General features: G+C 35.5%; 1 long non-coding RNA gene across 1 annotated transcript; it reads right to left on the bottom strand.

Moving 5' to 3' along the window:
* Positions 1 to 1,941: 1,941 nt before the first annotated feature.
* On the bottom strand, positions 1,942 to 3,374 carry LOC137013282 (uncharacterized). Its single transcript, XR_010893691.1, has 3 exons — positions 3,301 to 3,374; positions 2,567 to 2,633; positions 1,942 to 1,992 (listed from the first exon to the last, which is right to left on the bottom strand). It is a non-coding gene; the product is annotated as an uncharacterized lncRNA (long non-coding RNA).
* Positions 3,375 to 11,236: the final 7,862 nt, after the last annotated feature.

Genomic DNA, 11,236 nt, shown 5'->3' with positions numbered 1-11,236 from the left:
GAGATATTGCCACATCCAGTAAACAACAAACAACTACTAATACGATGTAGTGGAGACTGGGGTGAAAGAATTTCTGCCATGCTGTGTTCATCAAAGCACTGAAATGGAGGCTGTCAGTCAGTCATTGACTATGCAGCAGAGTGGAGAGGCGACATATTTTGGGGGTCATTTTTCTTGCGCCAAGTTCCATTAAAACTTTCAGAAAAAACTCAAGTGAATTTCAGTTCTTTTGGATACTCGAGGTATACCACATATGTTAGTCCAAACAGCATTGCTACAGCAGCTGCGGTTGAGGGCACGTTACTGAGGACCTCTGTGGACTCAATGAGAACCCTGGTGTCTGTCTATCTCACAGATTAAGACGGCCATTGTTTGCTCCAGTCCATCACCTGGCATATCCTGGCAAGACAATACATAGTAATGAATAAAGAGTGTATAAGTATCTCAGAAAATTAAACACTATTTTGGTTTTGAGTGGTTGATAGCACTGTTGTGGTCTATTGTTTTTGTGTACAGATCTCAGACCCTAGGCTGCCTACAAAAGCGTTTTTTTTGACGGCCTGCTTATGGGGCGTGCAGCTAGCGGATCATAAGGATGAATATGATCATTTATGTTTGGGCCTGCAATCGCTGATACAACCTTTAAAGGGATAGTTCACCCAAAAATGAAAATGTGATGTTTATCTGCTTACCCCCAGCGCATCCAAGATGTAGATGTCTTTGTTTCTTCAGTAGAACACATGATGATTTTTAAATCAACCGCTGCCGTCTGTCAGTGGTACAATGGAAGTCAGCGGGAACTTGGACTATAAGAGTCGAAAAAACTTCCATAGACAAATCCAAAATTAAATGAAGACACGAAACGATCGGTTTGTGTGAGAAACCGAACAGTATTTATATCATTTTTTACCTCTAATACACCACTATGTCCAACTGTGTTCATCAATCGATTTGTGATGTCTGAACTCGCTCCGACAACGGAAGTGATGTCTAGCACTCATTGAAGTATATGGGCGAGACATCACTGCTTTTGTCAGAGCGCGATCAGACATCACGAATCGATTGATGAACACAGTTGGACATAGTGGTGTATTAGAGGTAAAAAATGATATAAATACTGTTCAGTTTCTCACACAAACTGATCGTTTCGTGTCTTAAGACATCACTGTGTCGTCACAAATCTTAATTTGTGTTTTACTGAACAAAGACATCTACATCTTGGATGCGCTGGGGGTAAGCAGATAAACATCAAATTTTCATTTTTGGGTGAACTATCCCTTTAAAACAACCAGGGCATCCATAACACTTCAGCTGAGCCAAATGCAGATTGCCTCCATATAACACCACACTGAAAAGGCTAACAATGTTAGTTTTAGGGGCATCATGCTCAGATCTTCACTCATTGTGGTTAGACGGAGTTCGTTTTGAGCACAAACAATTGAGTTGTCAGGGTTTTAATGTTGGCATCATACAGGGCTGTACAGTGTGACAAACATGCTACAAAAGAAATCAGTCTGTGCTGACAACTTTCAGGCTACTGGTGCTAAAAATCTTTTAACCTTTGTAGCACCAGTGTTACGCGCAAAAAAAGTTCATGTACAACCCTGTCATAGCGACCATAGAACAGACCAGTTAAGGTAATATCAAACATATTTGATTCAGTCTGACTCAGTCGTAATTGTACCTCATCTAAACGATGTAAAATCCTGCCATTCTTTTCCTTTGTCACGCCACCCTTTTTCCGTTGTGATTCTCATGAACTCTGCACTGATCTAAAAAATGAAAAGAGCAGAAAATACAAAGTTTGGGATTAATAATTGACCAAATTATTTAAATTAGTAACAAAAGCTGTAATCAAATACTGTTATGAATACCAAATGAACAAGAATCAACATAGTTTTGTACCAAAACTGACCTCTTCAATTTGAAAAAGTGCTGGCCACCTCTCAACATTTGCAATTCTTCCCAGTCAAATATTAAATTGTCATCTTTCTGAAACATAAGTAAATTAATTATCATATCTTACCTGGCAAAAATTTATTTATTCAATGTTATCTACATTATATTGCAACTGCAGCAGCATTTTGAACATTTGCAAAGATACGTTAAGCCATTAACTTTTAAATGAATCATTATATTCAAATTGCAAACACACCAGGACAGTCTCCGCATGGAAAACACACAACTGGTAGATGAACGTGCTACAACATTTCTCTCCGAAAAGGTAGGAAATTAAAATAGATGGAATGGAGGATTTTAACTGTGATAAGATGATTGACATGCCAGTTTACGATGACAGGATGCACGCGACAGATCCGTCCGTTAAAGATGCCAAAGTAGTAACTTATCTCCCATGGCTTGCATACTCTTTTGCTACACACTCAAAAGTTTATACTTTTTCTCCACAAAAAGAGTACATACTTTTAGGGCGTATAAGTAGGCGAATTGGGACGCAGCATATGTAATCATTTGCTCCAGCCCTGAATCAGTGCAATCAGTATTGAATGTAATGCACGAATCACCTACTGACCCCAACCCCCTCCCCTCAATGGCAAAAACAACTTACCAGTGTCAGCGAAGACTGGACAACCAAAACTGGCACCAGGAACTAGGCCTACCAAGCAGCAGCTTTCCTAAAATTAAAATCCAAACATTAATCCATTTTAGTTTTACAGTTTCAAAGTGTAAATTAATTTTCCTCACATTCATTTCCTGCCTTAGCAAATTTAAAACATAAAACATATAAAATCAGCGTTTATAATGGCATTGAGCGCCCGGAGGTGAGCCAGTAACGTTAAGCCTAAATTCTGAGCGGGAAACGTTACACGTCACTCGCATATTGAGGTGATTCATTTCTTTCGGCAAAGAAATGCAATATACTCAAGCTTTAGTCATGAATACAACTAAAAAAATATTTTTTCCTTTCATAATATCCGTTCAATCGGTAGATAATATTAAGTTCTTGGATTTCCCAGGAAAATCGTTAGCTGTAAAATGGCGCAATGTTAACGCTATACCGCTAATGTCAAAATTAACGTTATAATAAATTCTAATCTGCGTATCTGTTCATTAAAATGATATGACGTTAATGCTATTCAAGTATTTAAATGCTGGATGAGTTTCCTCATTACTTTAACGTTATGCTAGAAAGGTCGCGGTAGACTGGCTATCAGTAAAACAGTGACAAGGAAGTCACCTTATAAAAACTGAACTAGTTAACGTTACCTTATAAAAATTATAGTGTGAGTGCTGAAATAAAGGGTAACACAGACGTACAATTTTGGTTAATTCCTCCCTTACCTGACAAAGTGTCCTGTCCTGTTCGCTTCGCGCCTCCTCCGACTTCTGCCACTTCTGCTGCCGTAGGTCTCTTCCAGAACCTTCTCTCGAGTTTTCATGTGTGCGCATGCGCAAACCATGCTTAATCTAATAAAAGTCGTTTGATCGAATGTATGATTTAAATTTCATTGTTATGTTATAATTTTATATTGTATCGATCTAAGAAAATAGATTGAAAGACACATATAAATTACAAAATGTAATTTTACTTAACAATCTAATAATTTTAGGCTATTGGAATGGAAAAAAATATATCAAACGAAGAACACCAATGTTTTACTTTTTACAGTGTACAGCAAGCAATTCACATTTTTTTAAGTTTAATGTTAAACCTGAGGCTTTCGAAAATTTTTCAATTTTGGAAATAGTTGTTGAAATTTGGTATTTATCTTTTAAGAAAATTGTTGTGTCATCTGCTAGTTGGCTAATTATTATATCTGTGCCAAGAACATTAAGTTTTTTAATATCATTACAGTTTTTAATATAGATTGCTAGCATTTCTGTAGCTAAGATGAAAAGGTATGGTGAGATAGGGCAACCTTGAGGGATGCCCACATTAATCTTGAAGCTTGGGGTGGTACCACTAGGTAATAGGACACAACTATTAATATCACGATATAAACCACCAACCCATTCTCTAAATTTAACTCCAAACCCAAAGTGTTTGAGCACCGAGAGAATAAATGGATGTTCCACGGAGTCAAATGCTTTATAGAAGTCTAGAAAGAAAAGAAAACCATCATCCTCTATTTGGTTTCTATACTCAATAATGTCCATTACTAATCTTATATTGTTATGAATTGATCTTCCATTTAAGAATCCTGACTGTGTATCTGCAATAAGATCTGAAATCCCTTTTTGAAGACGAGAAGCAAAGATGTAAGTTAGGAGTTTGTAGTCTGAATTTCTGAGTGTAATGGGTCTTCTGTTATCTATAATTCTGGGATCTTTTCCAGGTTTTGGGATAGAGATGATAACTCCATGTCTCATTGTTGGTGGAAGTATACAAGTCTCAAATATTTCAATAAAGACTTGTAGCAGCAGGTCTCTCAAATCTACCCAAAATGTCTGTAAAAATCACCTGTGAGACCATCGGATCCGGGGGCTTTGTTAAGAGAGAGACGACCAATTACTGCGTCTAGTTCTGTAATTGTTATTTGATTATCACGTTTGTTTGAAGCCATCTTCTATTTTTGGAATATGTTCTGCTATATCATGAAAAAAATTCTGACAGTCCATGCTAGAAAATTTAGAGCTATAGAGCTGGCTATAGAATTTCCAGATTTCTGAAGAGATTATATTTTCATTTGTGACTTCTTTATTATCAACTATCAGGGATCTGATGCTGTTTTTTTCCTGTCTTCTTTTTTCAAGACCACAGAAATACGATGAATTTCTTTCCCCCTCCTCTATCCACTTAGCTCTGGATCTAATAAATGCCCCTTGGGCCTTGCGACTGTAAATTTCATCTAGTTTAGGTTGGAGGCTTAGTATCTTCTGTCTGTCGTCTTCAGTTGGGTTTGGTCTATTGCAATACATATTTAACTGATTAATAATGTCTACTTCTTGTTTTTCACTATCTTTTTTAAGCATTTTACTGAATGAGATGGTAAATTGGCGTATTTAATATTTTAGGAATTCCCACTTTTTGGTAGCAGTTGTTAGCTCCTCAGAATTGGCATATTCTTTCATTAATAATTAGATTTTTTGGCAGTAGTCATTATTTTTGAGCAGACTGGAATTGAACTTCCAATATGTACGTGAGTGGACATTGTTGTCATTGGGTTTGATCTGTAGTAGAATAACACTATGATCTGTTAGTGGTGCAGCAGAAATATCAGAACTAATATTATAAAGTAGCAAATTATATGTAATTAACCAGTGATCAATTCTGGATTTATAATTGTGGCTTGAACTAAACCAGGAGTATTTAGATATTTCTGGATTTAAGCGTCTCCAAATATCAACCAAATTTTGTTTTTCACAGAAGTTCGTGAATATAGTGTTTGGATGGCTTACAGAGTATCTGCAAGGATATTTATCAAGAAATTCATCATGAACTAGGTTTAGGTCACCACCAATAATAATGTTATCAGTCGAATGTGTTAATTTAAGATTGTCTAATTCTAAACTAATTTGCTCTGGTAGGTTTCGGTTTTCTCTACTGATGTTATATCCATAAATGTTGGCTAAGATGAATTTCAGACCATCTATATTTATGATAAGAATCAACCAGTGACCAAATTCGTCAGCCATGTGGGACACAATTTGACCTTTGAAATTATTTAGGAGGATGGCGACACCTGCTGACCTTGAAGTGCCATGACTAAAATAAGCTTCATCTCCCCATCCCAGGTGAAAAAGAATTATATTAAAAATATACTTTAATAAAGTGTACTAAGTATATTTTCTACATTTTGTACTATTTTCGTCAAATCCAAGTATAGTTAAGTGTATTCAATTATGTATTAACTTCAACTTAACATCTATTTAACTACACTTCTAGTGTAAATAGTATACTAAAATGGAACAACTTTTTTTAAACTTCAAGTGCACTAAAATACACTAATGAAAATCAAGATTCATGAGCAATTAAGCACACTTACAGTACAATTGCATTGTATTGCTATTCTAATGTAAATACACTTAAAAAGGCATTGCAGTGCAAATTATAGTTGTGTTTAAGTACATTTTGTGCATACTGCTATCATACTTATAATTACTATAAACAGTTAATTTAGTATGCCTCTGTAACATTTCAAGTGATCTACAAATGCACTTCCTAACTATATTTAGTGCTTTTAAAGTGTCCCACTATGACAATAATAATGTTTTTGAAGTGAAGTTCAATTACAACCTAAACATCATAGACACGTACTTTCAGTGCAATGTTATTATAGTGTAAGGTAGAAACAAATTGAAAGTACATTTCATTTGTAATTTTATCCCCATTTTGTTATACTTAAGCATGAATGTTGGTATTACACTACAAGTGTATTACATTACAATTCAGTTCAAATACATTAAATCAACAGATTACAAATTGCATTTCAGAAAAGGATCTTTATTATTAACACTAAAGTAACACACAAAAGCAGATATTGGCAAAAGGAGGAACCTTGAACAGTCGACTTTCTCTGAAATGCCGGGAACAGAACAATGGCAAACAACTTACTACACATGCATATCTACAGGTGCTGGTCATATAATTAGAATATCGTGAAAAAGTTCATTTTTTCATTGTAAATTATTTAAAAAAATGAAACTTTCATTTATACTAGATTCCCTACATGTAAAGTAAAACATTTCAAAAGTTTTTTTTTTTTTTTTTTTTAATTTGTTGATTAGAGCATACAGCTAATGAAAGTCCAAAATCCAGTATCTCAAAATATTAGAATATTTACATTTGAGTTTCATTAAACGACCATCCCTACAGTATAAATTCCGGGTATCTCTTGTTCTTTGAAACCACACTAATGGGGAAGACTGCTGACTTGGCAATGGTCCAGGAGACAATCACTGACACCCTCCTCAAAGAGAGTAAGTCACAGAAGGTCATTACTGAATGGGGTGGCTGTTTACAGAGTGATGTATCAAAGCATATTAAATGCAAAGTTGACTAGAAGGAAGAAATTGGGTAGGCAAAGGAGCACAAGCAACAGGGATGACCACAAGCTTGAGAATACTGTCAAGTAAAGCCGATTCAAACACTTGGGAGAGCTTCAAAATGAGTCAAATGAAGCCGGAGTCAGAGCATCAAGAGTCACCACACTTAGACATCTTCAGGAAAAGGACTACCAAGCCACTTCTGAAACAGAAACAACGTCAGAAGCATCTTACCTGGGCTAAGGAGAAAAAGAACTGGACAGTGAACAGTGGTTGAAAGTCCTCTTTTCAGATAAAAGTAAATTTTGCATTTCATGTTGACATCATGGTCCCAGAGTCTGAAGGAAGACTGGAGAGGCACATAATCCAAGCTGCTTGAAGTCTAGTGGGAAGTTTCTGAAGTCAGTAATGATTTGGGGGGCCGTGACATCTGCTAGTGTTGGTCCATTGTGTTTTATCAAGTGCAACGTCAATGCAGCCATCTTCCAGGAGATTTTGGAGCACTTTATGCTTCCATCTGCTGACAAGCTTTATGGAGATGCTGATTTCCTTTTCCAGCAGGACTTTAGCACCTGCCCACAGTGCAAAAAACACTTCCAAGTGGTTTGCTGACCATGATATTACTGTGTTTTATTGGCCAGCCAACATGCCTGACCTGAATCTATGGGATATTTTCAAGAGAAAGATGAGAAACAGTCGATCCAACAATATACAGATGATCTGAAGGCTCAATAGTGCCTCAGCAGTGCCACAGGCTGATCATTTCCATGCCACACTTCACTGATGCTGTAATTTGTGCTAGGAGCAAGTCATTTGCTGTAATATGTGCTGCCGACCAAGTATTGAGTGCACAAATGAACATGCTAAAGCAAGAACTTGAACTTTTCTGTTTTGAAAATCCATTTTTTGATTGATCTTAGAAAATATTCTAATATTTTGAGATACTGGATTTTGGACTTTCATGAGCTGTACACTCTAATCATCAAAATAAAAAAAATTAAAAAATTAAAAAAAAACTTTTGAAATGTTTTACTTTACATGTAGGGAATCTAGAATATATGAAAGTTTCATTTTTAAAAATAATTTACAATAAAAAAAAAGTAACTTTCTCACGATATTCTAATTATATGACCAGCACCTGTAGCTCTGACTTGAGTTACTAGAGGCCTTGTAGCTCTCATTGTTGCACTTCCTCCGTAGAAGGGCCTGGATCTCTGCCACCTCGGTGTTGGGGAATCGCTCCCTCACTGCATCTGTGAAAACAGGAAAGAGACATGGGGATGAATGAAAACAGGATAGACAATGTATAACATTGAAATACAATCATTGATTATAATGGATTTGTCAATCAATCATGACAATGGATTTGGATTCATAACTACGACATTACTGTACCTAAAATTGCGTTGTTTTTTTCTGGCTCAAGCTGCTCCTTCAGCTCGCCTTTTTTTCCTTTCCCTGTGAGGGTTGCCTATAAATGCAATATGTCACTTGTGGTCACAGTATTGGTACCTGCGCCAGTTTGCCAGAGGCCTTGTAGTTATTTCCGTACCAGGGCTGGGATGAACAAAGTTTCACATGGAGCATTCTGAGATAATTTTTTTGCTGAAAAGTTGTGCTAAAAAATAAACTGCCGGGATAATCATACAGCGCTTACACATCCAATAATGACATGTCTGATTCACGAACTAATGACTCAGTTGAACTGATTCACTTAAATGAATGGTTAAAACAACTGATCTGTCCAACACTGAACTCATGAGACATCTGAATCCGTGTATAACAAATCGATACACTTTACAATAATGTTCCATTTATTAAATTCTAGTTACCTACATTAGTATTTTTTTTTTTAAGAAAAAGGTGAGTGGCAGAGTGTATTACTACTATACGTTGATGTTATTTTTATGTGAATGAAGAATTAAAAGATGCACTTTTTTCAGTAAGATATGCGTTTTCAACAAATGTTAAATTCTGTTGGTTCAGGAAGGACACCATGACAGGCTGCTGGCTCCCACTGTCAATGTTAATTTTTTGTTGGAAAAGCACTCTCTGTGTTAGCTTAAAGCCCTCAAGTTTACATTGGTTACTGTATTCTTTCAATTGCTCTAAACAAGTATTTTGGGCGACCTTTTTTTTTATTTATTGAATGCTAGACATCAATTTGTTGTTATTTTCATCTGAAAGAAGAATTACAAGATGCACTTTTTTTTAGTAAGCTAGTTTATCGAACGCTACCTCTGACTAATGCATTACTTTGCACTTGGATAGTCTTTTATTTTGGACTTTTTCATAAATTGGTATTAGTCAATTAATGGGGAGATTATCGATAATCGAATCAAACCGAAATAGAATCGGACTGAAAAAAAGAGTCGTTAGATTAATCGATGCATCGAAAAATAATCGCCAAAATAATCGTAAAAAAAATTATCGTTTATCCCAGCCTTAATCCGTACCAGCCCACTGTCACTTTTACCATATTGCTTAATCAGTGAAATTCAAACAAGAAGTTCCCGGCAAAAATGGCAGAGTTAAGTGGATTTTCAAATTTGTAATCTGGGAAGTCAAGTCTGTATTCCAAGACATAACGTGAACATGCATGTTCTTCAAATTAAAGGGTTAGTTCACCCAAATAGCAAAATTATGTCATTAATAACTTACCCTCATGTTGTTCCAAACCCGTAAGACCTCTGTTTATCTTTGGAACAAAGTTTAAGATATTTTAGATTTAGTCCGAGAGCTCTAAAGGTAAGAAAAACATCATCAAAGTAGTCCATGTGACATCAGAGGGTCAGTTAGATTTTTTGAAGCATCGAAAATACATTTTGGTCCAAAAATAGCAAAAACTACGACTTTATTCAGCATTGTCTTCTTTTCCGTATCTGTTGTGAGAGAGAGTTCAAAACAAAGCAGTTTGTGATGATATCCGGTTCGCGAACGAATCATTCGATGTAACCGGATCTTTTTGAACCAGTTCACCAAATCGAACTGAATCGTTTTAAACGGTTCGCGTCTCCAATACACATTAATCCACAAATGACTTAAGCTGTTAACTTTTTTAATGTGGCTGACACTCCCTCTGAGTTCAAACAAACCAATATCCCCGAGTAAGTCATGTACTCAAACAGTACACTGACTGAACTGCTGTGAAGAGAGAACTGAAGATGAACACCGAGCCGAGCCAGATAACGACAGACTGACTCTAAGATTACACTACAGATGAAGTGAAATCAGTGTACACTTTAATAAATTATACTTTGTATTACAAATAAGCGTACTTACTAAAAGTACACTAAATTACCACTATACATTTTTGTATTTTAACATATTTTATGAGTACTCTGATATGCCACTAAAAATACACTTATTTTAGAGTGTACTGTATAAGTCACACTTCTAATGAAGTGAGAACATAGTACACTTTAAAAAAAGTATACTAACAATTAATTTCCAAAAAATATATACTTCCCATAAGTACACTGAATTGCCACTCTAAGTATGTCAAATTTAATACACTTAAAAAAAATAAACTTCAATACAATTTAAAATACATTAACAACAAAGTACACTTTCAAAAAGTACATTTAGAAAATAATTTGATTACTGATAAATTAGTATACTTACTGTTTGGACTATTAAGTTGAACTTAATTACATCTTTTTTGAAGTATACTTTTAAAAAGTACAAATCAAATACTCTTTAAATAAAGTACAACAAGTAGAAGTATACTTGTTTTATAATTCATGTACTTCATTCATATTTCAAATACACTAAAGTATACTACTTTTTTACCTGGGATTGTTTAGACCAAAATGTAACATCATCAACCTTAGAATGTGTTTCCTGCAAAAAAATTGTTTGACTTCTTCACTTTACAAAATAAAAAAATACTTTTTCTTTTAGTCATGTCTCTTAAACCCCTTGCATTAACAGAAATGAGAGAAATGTTACTCTTTAAACTGAACATGGAAAAATAAAAATAAATAAATAATAAGTGACAAACTGTAACAACGGATTGATGAACTTACTTAGAACAACAGTAGAAGTTACCTATCAGGAATATATAATAGTAGCAAAGCCCCGAGAATACGTTTCCATTTGAACTCACTCGTTTTCGGGAATCAAAAACCCTGAACAGTTCTGTCTATGGTGAAACTCTTTGACCATTAATGAAAGCATGGGGGCCCCGGAACACTGCCTTTAGACCTGCTTTCCTTGCTTGTTCAACTTTCGGCCACACAGCCCTCCGTGCCTCTCTGTCCTCCTTGGTGAGGTCTTCTGCGAAACGGAT

This window comes from Chanodichthys erythropterus, chromosome 22, assembly GCF_024489055.1.
Source record: "Chanodichthys erythropterus isolate Z2021 chromosome 22, ASM2448905v1, whole genome shotgun sequence".
Classification (NCBI taxonomy): domain Eukaryota; kingdom Metazoa; phylum Chordata; class Actinopteri; order Cypriniformes; family Xenocyprididae; genus Chanodichthys; species Chanodichthys erythropterus.
Note: the sequence above shows the minus strand (reverse complement) of the source record. Positions and strands in the feature narration are given on the sequence as shown.